The sequence below is a fragment of the Gorilla gorilla genome, chromosome 2 (genome assembly GCF_029281585.2).
Source record: "Gorilla gorilla gorilla isolate KB3781 chromosome 2, NHGRI_mGorGor1-v2.1_pri, whole genome shotgun sequence".
NCBI classification, from domain to species: domain Eukaryota; kingdom Metazoa; phylum Chordata; class Mammalia; order Primates; family Hominidae; genus Gorilla; species Gorilla gorilla.
In genome coordinates this window covers 111,316,986-111,330,465 of record NC_086017.1, presented here as the reverse complement: position 1 = coordinate 111,330,465, position 13,480 = coordinate 111,316,986, and the positions used below count along the sequence as shown (strand labels likewise).

The 13,480-nt window shown below is 41.0% G+C and overlaps 1 protein-coding gene across 5 annotated transcripts in view; it reads right to left on the bottom strand.

Annotated features, from left to right (window-relative positions):
* The window catches only part of TMEM45A (transmembrane protein 45A), an 87,436-nt gene extending 74,449 nt beyond the window's left edge, over nt 1–12,987 (bottom strand). For 2 of the 5 annotated variants that reach the window (XM_063703955.1, XM_055383552.2), the window contains exon 1: nt 9,543–9,909. The gene's annotated coding sequence lies outside the window, so the exon portion shown is untranslated. Of the gene's footprint in view, nt 1–9,542 lie in introns of all 5 variants that reach the window. The other 3 variants (XM_031009804.3, XM_031009798.3, XM_031009800.3) reach the window with 3 other exon arrangements.
* Nucleotides 12,988–13,480: the final 493 nt, after the last annotated feature.

The following is a 13,480-nucleotide window of genomic DNA, read 5'->3' as shown; positions in this document are numbered from 1 at the left end:
ATTGATAGATCGATAGATACACAGATAGAATCCCCAAATCTTTCCTAAATGCATTTCTTATTATGATGTAGCTCTCGATTTTGGTTTCTTTTAATCTGCCTTTAACAGTCTGCCATGATCATTAGTCTGAATTATGCCTGGTTTGTAAGGAGAGAGAAAGAAAAAATTAGATAATTGGTAAAAAACTCCCTGAGATGAAGAAAGACATGGATCCTCAAATTGAAAGGACATATCAGGAGAAAAGGTGTTAAAAAAAAAAAAAGAAAGATCCATACCTAGACATATCAAAGTCAGATCTGGAACTTTTTCTTTTTTTAATTTAAAGTGTGAGGGTAGTTATATAAAATGTAGGTCTATTTGGATATGAAGAATGTATTCTGAATTTTATGAGAGTAGTTAATAATCCCAACAGTTTGATATTTTTTAGAGGAATCTTTAAGGAACTAACATGTCTTAAGAGATATTTGTCTGAAGTTCAGAAATTCCTTAAATTTCACTTTGGTTTCTTTTTCTTCTGTGAAATTTAAGATAAATTAAAAGTAATATTTTTTACTGAAATGTAGTTAGTGGTCAACTCTGAGTCCGAGATAGACACAGTCTCTACTAAGAATTGGGTCTATGTGGCAACGCTAGTTGTTGACTCATGTCAGAAAATGGACTAATTATACTTTTAGGTCATTGAGAGGGAATTCAGATGTCTCCTAAACACCTATGCTACTACCACGAAATAACTGCGGCACTGAGGGAAGTTTGGCTCCCAAAAAAGTGAAGTTAATAGGAGCTCTACAAATATTGGTGTGAAAGATTTCACCTCTCAGCTTAGACAGACGAGTTTTCATGGGAATAAGGCAACAGGATAAAAAGGTAACCTCTGTAAACATCCCAAGAAGAAGGAGTTTCCATCCAATTTATTTGTTTTTAATTAGGACCTTAGGTAGAGCTTTCCTCCAACTGTGACTGCTTGAGGCCAGTTCTAAGCGTCATCAGCAATGAAGGACACCAGCCCACCTGTGAGGGTTTGGAACTTTAGCTGGGAAACTCCTCCCACTAGATCCATGGTTCTCAACCCAGGCCAACCATCAGATCTCTGGGGAGCTTTTCACAGATACCTTGGCTTCACTCCACACCTTCTGAAATAGAATCTCCAGGGGCAGGACAAGCATGGGTGTATTTTTTAAATATTCCACAGGCAATTCAGCTGTACATTGGTTAAGTACCACAGGACTAGTCTGTAGAATTCTCAAGGGCAATGTGCTATCTTTTGGAGGCAACGGGAATGTTGAATGAAAAGAGAACTAAAATCAGATAAATTTTCATATTCTTTGCTTACTATACAAGTAGTACAGTTTACCTTTCTAAACATCAATTTCCTTAAGCATATCATATTTTTTAAAAATCAATTTTCTCATCTACTAAAAAGAATTTAATAAAATATTGTGTAGGTGTTTTTAAGCCTGTGGAATTTTACAAGTAGTACAGTTTACCTTTCTAAACATCAATTTCCATAAGCATAATTTTTAAAAATCAATTTTCTCATCTACTAAAAAGAATTTAATAAAATATTGTGTATGTTTTTAAGCCTGTGGAATTTCATGAATTCTGGAGAAAGGTGCAGGCATACCACCCACTTCCTTGCTGTGGAAAGCACCACCTTGCTGGTCATTTTTTTAAAATTTCTCTTGAAGGAGAAATAAACTAAGCCACAGAAGATAGCAATCTTCGCATAAAACAGCAGGAAGGAAGGAGTCATTTGCCTCTGGACCTGTTGCCACTTTAAGATTGTTGATGGCACCAGAGGGGCCCAGGCTGCTCAGAAGCGGTGATGGGTGGATGCGGGAAAGGATTTGTTGTCTTCCGAGCTTTCTCTGAGACAACCAAATGTGAGAGTCCTTGGCAGGGACATTGAAAGTCAGACGAGATTGGAAACAGTCAATCTGATGGCTCACAGAGAGGAGCCAAGAGTCCAGAGAGAGAGAACAGGGCAAACAGGCCTCGTTCAACAAATGTAACCCAATACCACTGTTATGTGTTATAGAAAAAGAACATTCATTCAACAAATGTAACCCAATACCACTGTTACGTATTATAGAAAAAGAACATTCTTCCACTTGAGTGCTATTGTCTGTTCTCCAAGACACAGTATGTTCACGAGATCTCTGGGTCTCAGTGGACAGATTGAGATGTGTGTATTTTATACCGCTGAGACTTTTTAAAAAAACAAGGTCTGAACAATGTATAAAATATGGTCCCATGTATATCTTAAAATAATATTTATGTTTAAATCTATACCTGTGAATGGACTCTTGGAGAAGGTCTAGAAAAATATAGAGCAGACTATTAACAAAGTTTAATTGTGGGGAGAGTAGTGGAAGGGAAGAAACCATGTAAATAGAAGGGGAACCATTACTTTTGACTCTACAATCTATTTCAATTTTTTGCAACATGGGGATATTGCTTTTTAATTCTAAACACCACAAAAAGGTAAAAATAGTTTTTAAAAAAATAGCTATCAGCCACCAATGCCATTTGACCACAAGAATAATTTTTCTTTCTTGGAAATACTAAAAGCTATAAAGTGTAGGGGTTTGCTTCTTTGTTTGTCTTGTTCTGTTGCCCAGGCTGGAGTGCAGTGGCACAATCTCGGCTCACGGTAGCCTCCACCTCCCAGGCTCAAATGATTCTCCTGCCTCAGACCCTAAGTAGCTGGGATTACAGGCACATGCCACCACACCCAGCTAATTTTTGTGTTTTTACTAGAGATGGGGTTTCGCTATGTTGCTTAGGCTGGTCTCGAACTCCTGGCCTCAAGTGATCCACCCACCTCAGCCTCCCAAAGTGCTGGGATTAAAAGCGTGAGCCACTGCACCTGATCCAAGTACAGAATTTTTTTAGTAATTCTATAAGAAAAAATCAGTACTTTAGGTATAATTAGAAAAATGATGTCAAGAATGAATTAATATTTTTAAACTATGGCTGTGTCTATGCTTATGATATCTACATAGAGACAAACATTATAATGGTTGATAAAAATTATTAATGAATTACTTAACTATCCACATGCAAAAGAATGAAGGTGAACACTTATTACCTTACACCATTTACAAAATTAACTCAAAATGGAACAAAGACTTATACATATGAGCTAAAACTATAAAATTCTCAGAAGAAGGCATATGGAAAAAGCTTCAGGACATTGAATTTGGCAATCATATCTTAGATATGACACCAAAAGTGCAGGCAAAAAAGAAAAAAATAAAGAAATTAGACCATCAACATTTTAAACTGTTATGCATCAAAAGACACTACCAACTCAGTGGAAAGGTAACCCGAAGAATGGAAGAAAATATCTGCAAATAATATATCTGATAGGGAATTAATATCCAGAATATGTAAAGAACTTCTACAACACACGGAAAAAAAACCCTAATTTTAAAATGGGCAAAAGATTTACAAATGGCCAATAAGCACATGAAATGATGTTCAACATCACTAAACATTAGGGAAATGCAAATCAAAACCACAACAAGATGCTTCCCACACATTAGGATGTCTATTATTTTTTACATTAAAAACAGAAAATAACAAGTGTTGGTAAGAATGTGGAGAAATTGGGACCCTTGTGTACTGCGGTAGGGATGTAAAATAAAATGGTGCAGCTGCTGTGAAAAAACAGTAGGATGGTTCCTCAAAATATTAAAAATAAGGGGTGATCCAATAATTCCACTTCTGGTTATACACCCAAAATAATTGAAAGCATAAACTTAAATAGATATTTGTACACCAATGTTTATCGCAGCATTATTCCCAGTAGCCAAAAGATGGTGTATTAATTAGGGGCCTGGGTTCTCCAGAGAAACAAAACCAACAGGGGACACACACACACACACACACACATACACGGACAGATTGATTTTGAGAATTGGTTCACACAATTGTGAAGGCTAGCAAGTACAAAACCTACAGAGTAGGCTAGCAGGCTGAAGGTGCAAGGAAGACTCGCTGTAGTCTCAAGTTCAAAGGCAGTCTGGAGGCAGAATTCTCTCTTCTTGAGTGGAATTCAATCTTTTTCTATTGAGGCCTTCAATTGATTAGATGAAGCCTACCAACATTATGGAGGCCATACTCAAAGTCTACTGATTTAAATGTTAACCTCATCTGTATTAGTCCATTTTCACACTGCTATGAAGAAATACCCAAGACTGGGTAATTCATAAAAGAAAGAGGTTTAATTGACTCACAGTTCCACATGGCTGGGGAGGCTTAGGAAACTTACAATCATGGCAGAAGGCAAAGGGTAAGCAAGGACCTTCTTCACATGGTGGCAGGAAACAGAGAAAGCAAGTGGGGAAAGAGTTCCTTATAAAACCATCAGGTCTCATGAGAACTCACTCAGTATCACGAGAACAGCATGGGGGAAACCGTCCCCATGATCCAATCACCTCCCACCAGGTCCCTCCCTCTCCATGTGGGGATTATGGGGATTACAATTTAAGATGAGGTTTGGGTGGGGACACAAAGCCAAACCATATCATCAACTAAAAAATATCTTCAAAGAAACATTTAGGATAATGTTTGGCCAAATAGCTCAGTACTGTGGCCTAGACAAGTTGACACATAATTAACCATCACAGGTGAAAACAACCTAAGTCCCTCTACCAATGAATGAATGGATAAACAAAAGATGGTATATACATACAATGAAATATTATTCAGCCTTAAAAAGGAAGGATATTCTGGCACATACCACAACATGGATGATACTTGAAGACATTTTGCTAAATGAAATAAGCTAAACATAAAAGAATAAATATTATATAATTCCACTTATATGAGGTACCTAGAATAGTCAAATTCGTAAAAATAGAAAGTAGAATATTGGTTCCAGAAGCTGACAAAGTAAGGGGTACAGGGATTTATTGTTTAATGAGTATTAAGTTTCAGTTTGGGAAGATGAAAAATGTCTGGAGATGGATGGTGGTGATGGATACACACAATGTGAATGTACTTAATGCCATTGAACTGTATACTTAAAAATGGTTAAGATGGTAAATTTTATGTTATATATTTTACCACAATAAAAAAGGAATTGCTTACATGTACAGGCTTTACTGTGAGCCAGACAATATACTGAATGCTCTCCATGGATTTTCTCATGTAATGCGTATGAGTATCCCCATTTTACAGATAATAAAACCTTCTAGAGGAAAGTGACTTGCTCAAGGCCACATTGGTAAGAATCCGATCTGGAATTCAAACCCTCACAGACTGACTTCAAAGCCTGTGTGCTTAGTCACTATGCCATACTGAAAAGAGCAACTACATTAGATAAAGAGCAACCTAAAACATTTTTCAAATATTTTAAAGTTGATTCAATACACAAAATATTTAAGGAATGAATTCCCAAAAAGATAGATGCCAAATCCAGAATGGGTATGATTAATAACTATATACCTAAAATAGACCTTCATTGATATTCACCATGAGAAGTTCTTAGCCCAAAACCACAGCATGTCCAGAAATAAAAAGAGAAAGTGAGATGCCCCAAAAGCAGAAGTAGAATGTTTACCTGGCATCTGACCCATTTTCCCACGAGTCTTGGGACATTTCATAGTTTCTCTATTTATTTTTTTAAATAAAAATAATGTGGTCACAACTTCCTTTTTCAAAGGGGACAGTTATTCAATTGACATGTATTGAGTGTCTGCTAGACAACCAGGTGCTATGTGGGTTTTGTTCAAACAAGGTGAAAAGACAGAGTGTATGCCTGCAATGAGATCCACATGTCTCCTGTCTCCATATGGAGCATATTTCATAGACAAGATTCACATTGATATTCTGGCCCCCGCCAGGCAAATTTTACCAAATCGATATCTCCAAATATGCCCTTTCTCCAATGATCTTCCTTCCATGTACTTCTCAACTATCACCACCACAAACAAGAAGAGCAGCTGTAGCTGTATTATACCTAAGGTAGCATAGCCTATTGGTTAAGGCTCGGGCTACAAAGTTAGACTGGGTCTACACCTGCCACTTGTTCACTGTGTAATCTTGGGCAAATTTCTTAAACTGCCTTTGCCCTTGTCTCCTCAACTAGAAAAACAGGACACAAATAGGTACCAACCCTCACAGGAGGATGTGAGGAGGACATGACCATCATCAGAACGTTCTCCATGTATTAAGTGATCAGAAAATATTAGTCACAGATGTATCAAATAGGCATCTGTGAATAATGGACTGTTCCAGGGATCCGGGGAGAAGAATAAATGATTATCTGAGAGAAAAAGGGCCTCTAGAGATCATTTCACAGATGATGGCAAGGAGGACCACAAGGGTTCAATGTCTTGCCTGAGGTCACACAGGTGGTCAACAGCAGCTTCAGGCACACCTCTCTACCACAGAACAATGCTCTCAGGGAAGAGAAAGCAAGGGAACTCCAAAGTGACTCTCCACTTAAGTGCATATTACAGTTCTTATCTACTTCAATAATTGTAAGTTATGAAGTTATATGTGTTAAAATGTGAGTAGATGATTCTATCAGCAGGATGAGAAAGAGCTACTCGGCATACACTATGGGCGTGTATGCGGATGGGGAGGGTTGTAACAATCACATCCATGTCAAAGATTTTAGGGTATGGCCTGTTAACAAAAAGTAGCCTGGGTAACTGCCCTGAGCACCAGACCACTTAAACAGAGCTCCAAGACAGCCACCATGGAATGAGTCCAAAACACAGACTCACTGCCCATCCCTACCCACCCAACCTGCAGGACCTGGATGGAGGTTATAGAAGCAGTGGAGCAGATGGGAAGGGAATGCTGGGCAAGAGAGAAGACAGGACCCCAGAGATGGATTATTCCAGAAACACCTCTTCTGTGTAACTGCTGACAGTTCAGCTTGCCATCTCCCCACCAATCTACCTCCCAAGCCTCTCTTTCCTTATCAGGTAATTTATGCTGTCCCTTCCCACCTCTCCCACCTTTCCAAACTTTCCTCCAACTAACCTCCCACAGATTATCCCAATGTCCCAACATCCACAGGATAGCTCCTCACTTTCCAGCCATAGTGCCTTTGCCCCTGCAAAAGGTCTCCTTCCTCCTAAAATGTTCCTGCTCCTTTATAATCCCTTCCCTTCCTCCCATTCCCAAACCAAAACTGTTTGACAAAACCCATTCCCAGAAATGCAAGCCCTTCTGTGAAGCCATCCTACAACAGATAGCCTTTTTCTATCCCCTGCATTTCAGAACCTTCTAGATCTTCCTAAGAAGATCAATTCTACCTCACTCCTCATTCAAGACTCTCTCTCCTTATAGCCTCATACAATGCTGGCTAGCAAGTGGTCAGCACTCAGTTAATACCAGTTGCTAGAGCAGAAGTCAAAATGGCAGCTGGGGAAACTGATGTGCAACAGTGCAGGCTGGGAAGGAAGATAACAAAGAGTGAGTACAACAGCAAAGACATGCTATGGGACTACAGGCCAGAACTATTCCAAGTGTTTAATATATGCTAACTCAGTACTCGAGACAACCCCATGATGTAGGTGCCATTATTATTAGCACATTACAGATGAGGGAACTGAGAAGGAAACTCACCACAGAGGAGGAAACTCTCCATGTTACAGAGGAGGAAGCTGAGGCACAGGGGGGCCGAGTAACTTGCCCTAGGTAAGTTACTGTTTTAGGGCTGTAAATTGAACCAGGCCAGCTGGCTCTTTACATTGCTTCTCTGCAATACTGTTCCTTCTAAGCCTGCTTCCCTGCAAATCACTTCAGCTGCTCCATCCACTTTGTATGCATTACCTTTCTGAATCAAAAACACACTCAGAATTTTTTTTTTTTTTTTTTAGACGGAGTCTCACTCTGTCGCCAGAGCTGGAGATGGCTGGGGTGCAGTGGTGTGATCTTGGCTCACTGCAATCTCTGTCTCTTGGGTTCAAGAGTTTCTCTTGCCTCAGCCTCCCAAGTAGCTGGGATTGCAGGTGCGCACAACCACACCCAGCTAATTTTTGTGTTTTTAGCAGAGACAGGGATTCACCATGTTGGCCAGGATAGTTTCAATCTCCTGACCTCATGGTCAACCTGCCTTGGCCTCCCAAAGTGCTGGGATTACAGGCGTGAGCCACGGCGCCCAGTCTGCAACTTTTAATTATCGTACTAAATTCCCATCTACTGCTTTCTGAGCCGGAAATTAAAGATCCATTCTATCCAGCTCTCCCATGACAGTAAATAACATATGACAAAAGTCTCAAATCCAAAACATTGGTTAAACAGAGGGGATTATAGATGTTTCAGATGGAATGGGTCTCAGGCCACTCACTTAACTGAATATTTTTCATCATTCTGTTTCTAAATCCTGAAATGTATACCGGAACTATCTGCAAGCATGTACATATAACAATTTTATATTATTTTGATAGAATTATTGTTTTAATATACAATTATAAGGTCGGGTGCAGTGGTTCACATCTGTAATCCCAGCACTTTGCGAGGCCAAGGGAGGCACATAACCTGAGGTCAGGAGTTCAAGACCAGCCTGGCCAACATGGCGAAACCCCATCTTTACTAAAAATACAAAAATTAGCTGGGCACGGTGGCAGCCATCTGTAATCCCAGCTACTTGGGAGGCTGAGTCAGGAGAATCGCTTGAACCCAGGAGGCAGAGGTTCCAGTAAGCCGAGATCGTGCCATTGCACTCCAGCCTTGGCAACAAGAGTGAGACTCTGTCTCAAAAACAAACAAACAAACTACAACAACAACAACAAAATATATATAGCGTACATAGAGTATACTATATAGCATACATAGAGCATATATACCATATAGCATAGTGTATACATAGCATGTATATAGTATATATACCATACTATATAGTGCATATATACTATATAGTATATACATACAATTATAAGTTTATGAACACACAAGTGGTCTGTCACATGTTTGTTTGTTTTTAACTATTATAAAGGAATTCAGGTCTCCCACTATGGATAGGAGAATACCGAAAAGATATATATTTGACTTGCAACTACCTCCAGATTTAAGTGAAAAATCCAGCAACTACCTGCATAACCCAGGTTTTACATAATTTATATTAGACATCCTATTAACAGAAGCAAACGTGTTAATTCTGAAAAGATCAGATAATTTTCTCAATCTCCCATCAAAACAGTCCCAGAGTTGGGGATAAAAAAACGATTTTGGCTTTACAAATATCCACAGTATTTTCACAGAAAGAAAATAGAGAAATAAATTTATCAATAGATTCAATTTTGGAGTTAGAGGTTTACAACAGGATATCAGTCACATTGCTGCTCCCAGGATATTTAAAACTAGCTCACCAAAAAAAAAAAAAAAATGAATAGCAAACCAAAAAAATTAAATTAAAATGTTAGTGAAACGGAAGAGAAGGGAGCGAAGGGTCCAGTTTGTCGCAGCAAGTGTTACTTTTCTCCCCTTGATGAAGAGAAAGCTGGTGAGAACAGTAAAAAGACACAGGATAGAGATCACGGCAAGAGAAATATGATATCCAGCACGTAACCAAAACTTACCCAACTTGGTCTGTTTACTCAACACTTTATTTTTCCCACTTTGCCAGCTTAAAATCAGACAGCGGCTGGGCTTTTGTTGTTGCTGTTTCTGTTCTTTTGATCCCAGAGCCCCATGAAAATTAAACCGTGTGTTGGATGGGATCTGGCCACGTCTCGCATTGGGTGGGGGGGGGAATTTTTAAACTTGGGTCCCTAGTCGCTTCTTTGGGAAAACGAATAAATAATAAGTGGCGAGAAGGAGAGGACGTGGGGGACGTGCTCGGCTGACGTCGGCCCGCGAGGGGGCCGCACAGCTTCTCAGCACAGCTGTCCAGATGTGCTTCATCTGTTCCCCCCGCGGGGCACGGGCCTCGGCGGCCGCTGCTGGCACAAGCCCCAGCTCATTGGTGGCCGCAGCTCTTCACTTGCCGCCGATTGGCCGGGTGGCCCGCCACTCCGGAGGGCCTCAGGCCCGCCCCTCCCTCAGGCCCGCTGGCTGCATCCTAAGGGAACGTGGAAGTGCAGCGCCGTCGCTGATGTGGCACTCGGCGGCTGCGCGCCCGGGACGGCTCGGGGCAGAGAGGGAGGTTGCCTACTCCCAGGTCTTGCCCCTGCCCCGGCCCTGTTATGCCCCTCCTTTTAGGCAGACCGCTTTGTTTAAACAGGATGATTTGTAGCCGTTTGGAGGCTGAAAATAAGGCGGATGATTTGTAGCCGTTTGGGGGCTGAAAATAAGACGCGCCTGGTGCTTGGAGTGGAAGAGGCTGGGGCTCCGGACTGCCCACGCCCCCAAAGGGCGTTCAGGCCACGCCTTGGGATTCCTCTCTCTTCTCTTTCTCCAGGGAGCAAATAATAGGGCCCAAGAGCCTGCTCCCTGGGGACGGTATTCTTTCTTTCGGTGGAGGGAAAACCTTAATGAACCCTTCGTTGAAGTCCTTATTAACCAGAACTGAAGTTGTTCCTGCGGAGATGACCAGGACTGGGTATGAGAGTGGTTTGGCAGACCTGCTTGGTTTTTTGTATTGAGTGATGATCGTTGTAGGGAACCGAGAAATACTGCTTTGTTGTGTGAGAGTTGAGAAAGGACTGCGCCAAAAGTTGCTTTGAACTTGGGAAAGCAGTTGGAGGGCTAACCAGTTTTTTGATTAGTGGATTAGAAGGAGAGGAGGAAAGAAGAGATCTGCAAATCAATTGCCATTATAATTTGTGCATATTGACAGAAACGTTCCCTCATTGAAATATTAAGTGGGCAAGAGCCACACTCACTGGGCTGCACGCCAGGGAAGGCGCCAGACCCTGCATTAAACAGTTTTTACCTGCATTATCACATTTAATTCTTACTACTACCTTATAAAATAGATATTAAAATAATCTCCAAGACCCAGCACCTATCCCAGCCTGCCGCAGATGTCTCCAAACATAGGTTTGCAGCACTCCATCATAGGTACATAAACTCATCTGCAATTTGCCATCCCTGCAGGGGTCAGAATTTATTATGAGTGTCCAAAGCTTTCACTACAATGATAATGTCTTGTTTGTTGGTGTATTTGTCATCTATTGCTGCGCAACAGATTCCCACAAACTTAGTGCTTTGTACAACACATGTATATCACTGCACAGTTTCTGAAGGTTGGAAGTCCGGGCATGGCCAAACTAGATCCTCTGCTTATGCTCTCACAAGGATGCAATCAAGGTGTCAGCCGGGCTGCATTGTCATCTGCAGGCTCTACTGGAGAAGAATCACTTCCAAGCTTTCTCAGGTCATTGACAGAATTCATTTCTTTGCAGCTCTGGGACTGACTCCCCAGTTTCTTTCTAGATGTGAGCTAGAGGCTGCCCTTAGCTCCGAAAGACTGCTCTTAGGTTCCCAATGGCCATCCACAGTTCTGAAAAGCCAGAGAATAGAGATCACAGGGGCCACCTACAAGTCTGTCTGCCACAATTGGATAGTCAGACACCTCAATTTCAATGGACCTGACTGCAATGTTATCATAACTCTGTAAGACCCCCACAAATGCAGGAGCCTGCTCACCAAGTAAAGTGGCACTACATGAGTGGAACCACAACACTCCAATCCTTCTGGCAGTCAAGGAAACCCACAAAGGAGCAACATTTGAATGTAGCCCTTGAAAGTAATGTGTCATGTGTTCAGCTTTCTGAATCATTTGTAATCCCACAATGCTTCACTTTTTATCACAGAAGCCACTCAACAATGGGCTGATAGTCAAGGTATTGATTAACCCTCCACACTCATTACCATCAACAGGCATCTGATATTGACCAAAAATCACTAAAAAAAAAAGAATCCTTCTGCTCTCAGGAAGATGGGGTGGACATCAGTATTCCATTTCTCCTGCTAAGCACAACAAAAAATCCTGGACTTCATATATTTTCCAACATTGGAAACTCCAAGAGGTTGAGAGAAGAAGACAGATGAGCTAGAAATCTCAGAACCCAAGGAATGACATGATGCTGAGTTCCCTGGGCTTGCTTTCTGTTGTTTCTTTGTCCCAAACTTGGAGCTGAAGAAGCCAGTAACCCAAAAATGACAACAGGCACAGACAAAAAATTCTCAATGAACCCTGCGCTCTCTAGTCAAGGACCAGGAAATGGGAAGCCTAGAAAGACAAAAAAACTTTTAGGCAGTAATGGCTCTATTCAGCCAAACACCACAGGAAAAACCCTGGCCCCACTCATTCCTACATGAACAGAGGCTGAGTAGAAATCCTAGACTCCCGCCTTTTCCAGGCTGTAACAAGGTGAAGATGCAGAAATCTTTAACAACGTATTACCAAACAGAATTCAGCAATATATAAAAATAATTATACACCACAACATAGTGGAGTTTTTTTCAGGGATGCAAAATCAAAATTCTAAAGTCAATCAACCCAGGCGTGGTGCCTCACGCCTGTAATCCCAGCACTTTGGGAGACCAAGTCCAGCGAATCCTTTGAGCCCAGAAGTTTGAGACCAGCCTGGGCAACATGACACAACCCCATCTCTACACAAAATATGAAAATTAGCCCAGCATGGTGTCACACACCTGTAGTCCCAGGTACAGGTGGGACTGAGGTGGGAGGATCACCTCAGCCTGGGAGGTTGAGACTGCAGTTGCCACTGCACTCCAGCTGGGGCAACAGAGTGAAACTCTGTCTCAAAAAAAAAAAAAACAAATGTCGATCAATGCAGTTCCTGATATGAACAAGCTAAAGAAAAGAAAAATCACATGAATATATCAATCAATGTAGAACAAGCACTTGACAAAATTCAGCACCATAAAAATGCTCAGAAAAAGAAGAATAGAAGGGAATTTCCACACTTGATAAAGAATACCTACCAAAGTACCTACAGCTGACCTTATACTGAATGTGAAAGACTGGATGCTTTCCATACATACTTTGTAATTCTATTTGTGCAATATCCTTCAAATTACAAAATTATACAAATAAAGAACAGATAAGTGGTTGCCAGGTATTAAGGAGATGGTGGAGTAGGAGGGAAGTAGGCTTGGTATGAAAGAACAACATGAGGGATCTTTGTGGTGATGGAAATGTTTATTAATAGCTTGACTGTATCCATGGGATGTTGTTGAGATATTGAGATATTGTAATTCTGCAGAATGTTACCATTGGGGGAAACTGGGTGATGAGTACACAGGCTTTCTCTGTATTATCTCTTACAACTTGCATGTGCATCTACAATTACCTCGAAAGAAAAAGTTTAAAAAAATACTTCTGACTCTATCTCCCTCACCTCCTCCTGACCCCCACAATTTAGTAATGCAGTTTGGTCACTGGATGCAACTCTCTCCAGAAAGGGATCATCTTGCTCAGCTGCTTCCTGGGTCATGTTCCAGATGAAAGAAGCAGAGAGTTAGGAAAATTTGGGATCCTGACCTGACCATTCTTGGGCATGATGTTTCATTCTTTCTCTTAATGGTAACACTAGGCCAGCTGGGT